The sequence below is a fragment of the Frankliniella occidentalis genome, unplaced genomic scaffold (genome assembly GCF_000697945.3).
Source record: "Frankliniella occidentalis isolate FOCC.00 unplaced genomic scaffold, Focc_3.1 Scaffold46, whole genome shotgun sequence".
Lineage (NCBI taxonomy): Eukaryota > Metazoa > Arthropoda > Insecta > Thysanoptera > Thripidae > Frankliniella > Frankliniella occidentalis.
Genome location: NW_026267176.1, coordinates 807220 through 813025, shown reverse-complemented (window position 1 = coordinate 813025; position 5806 = coordinate 807220).

Genomic DNA, 5806 nt, shown 5'->3' with positions numbered 1-5806 from the left:
TGCAAGTCGAACACAAAACGCGCTGTGGGATTAATTCTGCAATTTGAGAATAACCCTGAGTAGTTTCGTTCATTACACGCCTATTGGTAGTGAATTGTTGCGGCACCCGAGGAGCGCATAGAGTGGGTTTTTCAGGCACAGTTTTTTACGCCGTGGAAGAATGCGCCTTATGCTAATTTCCCACCCGGGCCAACTGGTTCGGCGGAGATTTTGATTGGCTGGTCGCTGGCCGGAAGCAGAAGGCGCTATGAGATTATATTCGTCTTTCCCCGCTATGTTTACCGGAACAGCGCGACGTTGCCCCATCTGATTGATTGGGCTATTCTGGGCCCAAGCATTCATTGGTGCTTCACGCATTGATTATAGGATGTTTCAGAAAAAAAGAAAATAGAATCAAACATACTGGCTTTGTCTTTTGTGATTATATTTTACTTCTTTCTTTCGGCCCCAGGATTCACTGAAATTCCCTATCGGAGAGAATTGAATTAGAGAGCAGGACAGGGCGAGAGCCGCAGGCAATGGTAGATCACTTGGTCCATGCAGTGTACCTAGCTTAAAGAGATCCTACCATTCACTTTTCTTGTCAAATCAGTCGCATCACTTTCCACCCATATCTAACCTTTTGACTTGTCAGTGTACACTCATTTCCGAAGTGATGTACCCCTCGGCCGCCACAGAAACCCGGTCCTCGTCCAGCCAGTTGTGGACCTGGACTGGAGTGGGGAGGAGGGGAAAGGGTAGGGAGGGGCCAGGCCAGGTGCCGGACTGTCCAAAGTTCACAGTTTGCGACGGTGGAGCAGAGCCAGGCAATCTGGACCGACCTGTCCTGGATCTCCTTGTGTTGCTCGTGGTCGCGCGAGAAGCCCGCAATGTCGATTATCCAAATCATGATGAACCGAATAAGAGCTACTGTGTACATATGTATCTAATGTTGGCTGCTCCAAAGCCCCGCCGAAGCTTCCGCGGCAAACCCCTTACACCTCATACTTCAGAACGGCGGAGGGAGTTAGAGAGAGTGAGGCATCTAAAATCGCAAAACTTGCCGCAGGAAATACTTTCAGTTCCGGCCGGAAAGTTCCTCCTGGCCCGGCGATGGGTTCGAACCGGTCCTCACGAGCGACTTGCGCTTAGTTCAGTTCCTAATCCGGACTGCAAGGTGACTGAGGCGTGCTCCCTTCCCCTCCCCACTCCCTTCCCTAAATAGTCCACAACTCCCCACTCAAGTTCTTCGTCTTCTTTCGCCATGCTGGCCGACGATGCGTCTCCTTTGGCGGTGACCGAGCTGGAACTGGCCACATGCCGGTATAATCGATATCGTGAAAGTGGTGCGAGGTGGCGGGTGTGCGAGGCTCCAGCAGACCGCCTGCCCGGTAGGCGACCCGGTGGGCCGCCACGTCGCCCGCCGGCTGGGTTGCCTACCGTCCCGGCGCTCGGGCGGTGCAAGGTAACGGCCCAGCGCTTCAGTGCACGGGCTGCGGCTGCAGTCGGTGCCTCGGGTTGGGGGTAGGACGATCTCTGCGGGATTGGTTTGTACCCCAGCAGCATACCAATCAAGGTCGGGGCGGGGCGGAGCCTGGTGGCGAGGGCGGGGTGGACGCGGAAGAGAGGATGGTGCGGGCTCGTGTGCGTCTCGGTGGGCTGGCAGCTCGACGCGCAGGGCGACGACAGGCATGCTGATGCGCCCTGAACCTTACGGTGCGCACACCCGCACTGCGGACGCCAACGGTAGCGTTCCCTGCAACTGAACCGAACTGAATCCTGCTACGCTGACGCCACTCTGAGGCATCGATACGCTGTCGCTGAGGCATCGCTGACGCGGCGCTGATTCTTGGGCCAGTCCATTCCCAGGCGCCCAGCTCGGTGACGCTTCCGGAAGGCCGCCTGAGTCCTGCGTAAAGCCCCACGTGGAAAAAAACGTAAACAAAACAAGTCGGCGCGACGCTAGGCCAGCCGCCGAGCTAGGCGCGATGCCGTGGTAATCGCAAGCACACTCGCCAGTGATTCACTGCCCCCTCCAGCTGGACGAGCATGCCCCGCCGCTCCAGCCGCTCCAGCCGCTCCAGCCCGCTCCAGCCCGCTCCAGCAGGCAGCCGTTCATGGAACGGCCTGGAAGCGCCGTGGCTGGACCCAGCCTGCCCCTGCAGGAGATGCCGCTTGACTCACCGCCTGCCTAGAGAACCGCATGCCAAAACAACAAAATACCAGTGGTAACATTTAAGAATGGTGGAAAATTTCAAAAGCTGGAAGGATAAGGGCCTTCCTTGCTACCTGTAATTAATCGAGCACCAAGTGCAGAGATCCGGACTTCGCAAATAATTTAGCCGTACATCTGCATCCACCACTGAGTTCTATTTAGCAAAGCACCCCGGTCCACCCCTTGCACTGCAGAAGGGCGCCCTGGAGAAGAAGCTGTGCAGCTTCAGGACCCTGGCTCGCAAAATTTTCCAGCACTTCAAGACCGCAATAATATGGTCGCACCGACTTTTGGTCAGGGTCACCATAACCGCAAAGGCTCGAGGAATCGAAATGTGTTTATTTTTCTTGCACGACGAAAATTGACCAAGCGCGGTATGGGTAGACGCGCCACTTCCCATGCGCAGAGAGCTCCAACGATGTAGAGTCCTTCATATGTTCAAAGTGATTCTGATCATGGCCAGAAAACTCGGTTAGCACGGTGGATGTATTTTCGTCCGTGCGCCAATTTTGCTAGGGTGCACCAGTTGTTGCAGGAGGGCCAAAAAGTGGTGGTCCACATTCGGGCCAAAGAAATTCCGAACTTTGAAATGATTGAAAGTAGTTAAGCGGTGACAAGGAGAACAAAGCAAATGCTGTTTCGTGCACGATGCGTAAGAGCCATCCAGCTCCGCGGACAGCCCAGGCGGGCTGGACAGCTTGTGGACAGGCAACCGGACCGGGCAGCCAACTGGACAGCACGTGAGGGGGGGGGGAGAGACTCCTCCTGCTCGCTCGGGCGCGGCGCAGCGCGCAGCGCGGCGGCCAAGTTCAGGTTCAGGCTGCCCTGCGCCGTCCGGTCCGGCGAGGGGCGAGGGGCGGGGAGAGGGGCGTGGGGAGCCGGCGTAGAGCCGGCTTGGCCTGGCCGGCAGCGGCAGCCGGGTGGACTGCGGAAAAATACTAAGTGCGACTTGAGATGCGGATGTGTTCGTGTTCGTCCAGGGGATCGCATACTCCCCAGCGCTGTATAAAATAACCACTGAGAATGCCGTTTAACTTTCACGACTCCCTCTTCAAATCCTTTTTGGTGTTCAACCATATCTATTGTCTGTCTTTCATAGACTCAATAACAAGACGTCCCCGTAAGACTTTTCATTTAACGATAGGGTTCTTTTCTTTGCATCACTACAGTTGTTCCGCAAGAAAAGGGCCACATTCTAGGATGTGTCCCGCCAGTACGGCGAGCCAATTGATGCATTCCGGCATATTATGTTTCAAATGGAATTTCACGAAGAATCCGATCGTCTAATAGATAATCTTAAAAGAATCCGCTAAGAAAATATTTAACAAGAACTGGGATGTGATATGTGATCATAGAGAATGCATCATAGATGTGACATGGTCACACTTGTTTTTCCACTCCAGTGTCCAGGCAGCTTCAGGTGGCTCCAGGCGGCTCCAGGCCTCCAGCCCAGCACGCCACGGCAAATGAGGGAAAACGGAGCGGATGGAAAGAAAAATGGTCAGGATAGTGTGCAGCACTTCCACGCAAGTGAATGTAGCGGAGTGAGCCTCAGGGAAGGCGGGGGGGGGGGGGGCACCGCATACACCTGTACCTAATCACGGGTTGCAGTGCGGCCTGCCCCCCCCCCCTCCTCCTCACCCATGCCCCGGTCTGTTCTCCAGGAGGTCGAAGCCCTCCTCCGTCTCCACGCTTAGTCTCTCGGCTTCGCTGACCGTGACGGGGTGGGGGTTGGGCGGGGGTCACCCTGGTGGATTCAGAGAGGGTGTACTGAGAATCGGCCGCTGTGGCAGTTCAGAACAATGGAATCACTCGTTTCCTTTGTTTTAAAATTTGTTTACATGAATTGGTTAGAACGCAGTTAGGGACAGGATTTTTGCCTAAAACAATAATACATTTCGATTGTTTTCTCTATAGGTGAATTCGGCAAGGAATTTGGTCTCGTGAGTCGATCCTCGTAATAGTCTGGGGATCTGCGTCTTCCTTTTTTTCTGGTTATACTATACCGGATTCTTGCGTGCTAGCTGGCAAACCAATATCACAGCCTGGAGAATGTCGCAAAAAGTCGGCCCCTGACGGCGACGCGACTGGTCAAACACGTGACCGTGCCACCGTGCACGTGACACTTGTGTCACGGGGAAGACGCCCGACGTCCAAACCTGGCTCATCAGACATAATGCTACAAGCATAATTAACAAATTTTGCATATGTGTGAGAGCGGCATCGATCGGTTTCGAGGCATAACTGCCAACAAACTACTAATTTGGGAAAAGATAAAAAGAGACAGAACAGAATTGGCAAGCCCTGGTATCAGAAGCATTTAGCATTTTTATGAAAAAATACTGGAATAACTTGCACGTGCGACGAAAACAAACATCGCGCTTCAATTGGGCAACGATAAATTGCCGAACTTTACTTTTTAAGCCGAGACATATCACTCCGGTAAACCCGTAGTGATGGACTGTGGTCATACTACAGTCACCGTCGCCAGAATTTTGAATGTTGATCAGAATAATTAAGTTAGTGTTTGTCCATTGGAAAACAAATAATAAACGAGTTTCCACATCGTTAGGATAAAAGATCCACGCCAACATGCCATCACCACAGTGCTGAAATGGACCACCAATTGCACGTGTCTCCCGGACGGACGGATGTTTTTCGGTTGTTTCGCTCGATCAATGTGATCCGCACCGCATGCCAACTTTTCAAAAAGACTTCTGGCCTGGACCCGACCTCTCTCAACCCCGCCTTACCCCGCCTCAGTTCCAGCCGGCTTCTGGATAGCCTTGGCGAGCCTCGGTCAGAGCACGCGGAGGGGTGGCTGGAGCATGGGGGCGGGGGGAGGGAGAGGGTTGAGGGGGTAGGCGACCGCGTCTCGGGCTCGGGGCGTTGGCAGTAGCGGTAGCGGCAGCGGCCCGGCCGCAGTGAGTCCGTGATGACTCCCTTCAGCGCCTCCGACAGGGAACTCTGTCTTAAAGAAACATATAACGCAACATGCCTTACCATCTAAGACGAGAACTCGTCATGGACTGTCCGAATGCCTCGGACAATGCCGAACATAGTCCAAAAAAGCTTGAGAGAAAAAAAGTCTGAATGCGTCGGCAGTTCGAGTCGCAGTGTGGTGCAGTAGTGTGCCGCACACTAAAAGCTATAGGACAGTTTGGTACTTTGGCACTACACCAAAAGATGCAAGACTGTCTCACACAGAGGTTTTCGGAGTGGGCTTAGAGATGATCACCACAGACTGTCGCGGAGCCCTGGCTACCCCGGCCTCGCCGAGTCGTCGCACGTTGTCTGTACACTGCGTGCCACTCCGCCCCGCCCTGCGGTACTGGTACTGGTGCCGGCGACCGGGGCGGCCCCCCCGGCGCTGGAGGCGCTGGACTCCCGCCAGCAGACAGGACAGGAAGGCGCCGGTGAATCCTGAACAGGCCGGCTCGGTCGGGGGAAGTCCCCAACGCTCATGTATGTATGCCCGTTTCAAGACGGTTTATCACTCCAAATTACGAACGAACCTTTCTTCTTCTTCTTCTTCTTCTTCTTCTTCTTCTTCTTCTTCTTCTTCTTCTTCTTCTTCTTCTTCTTCTTCTTCTTCTTCTTCTTCTTCTTCTT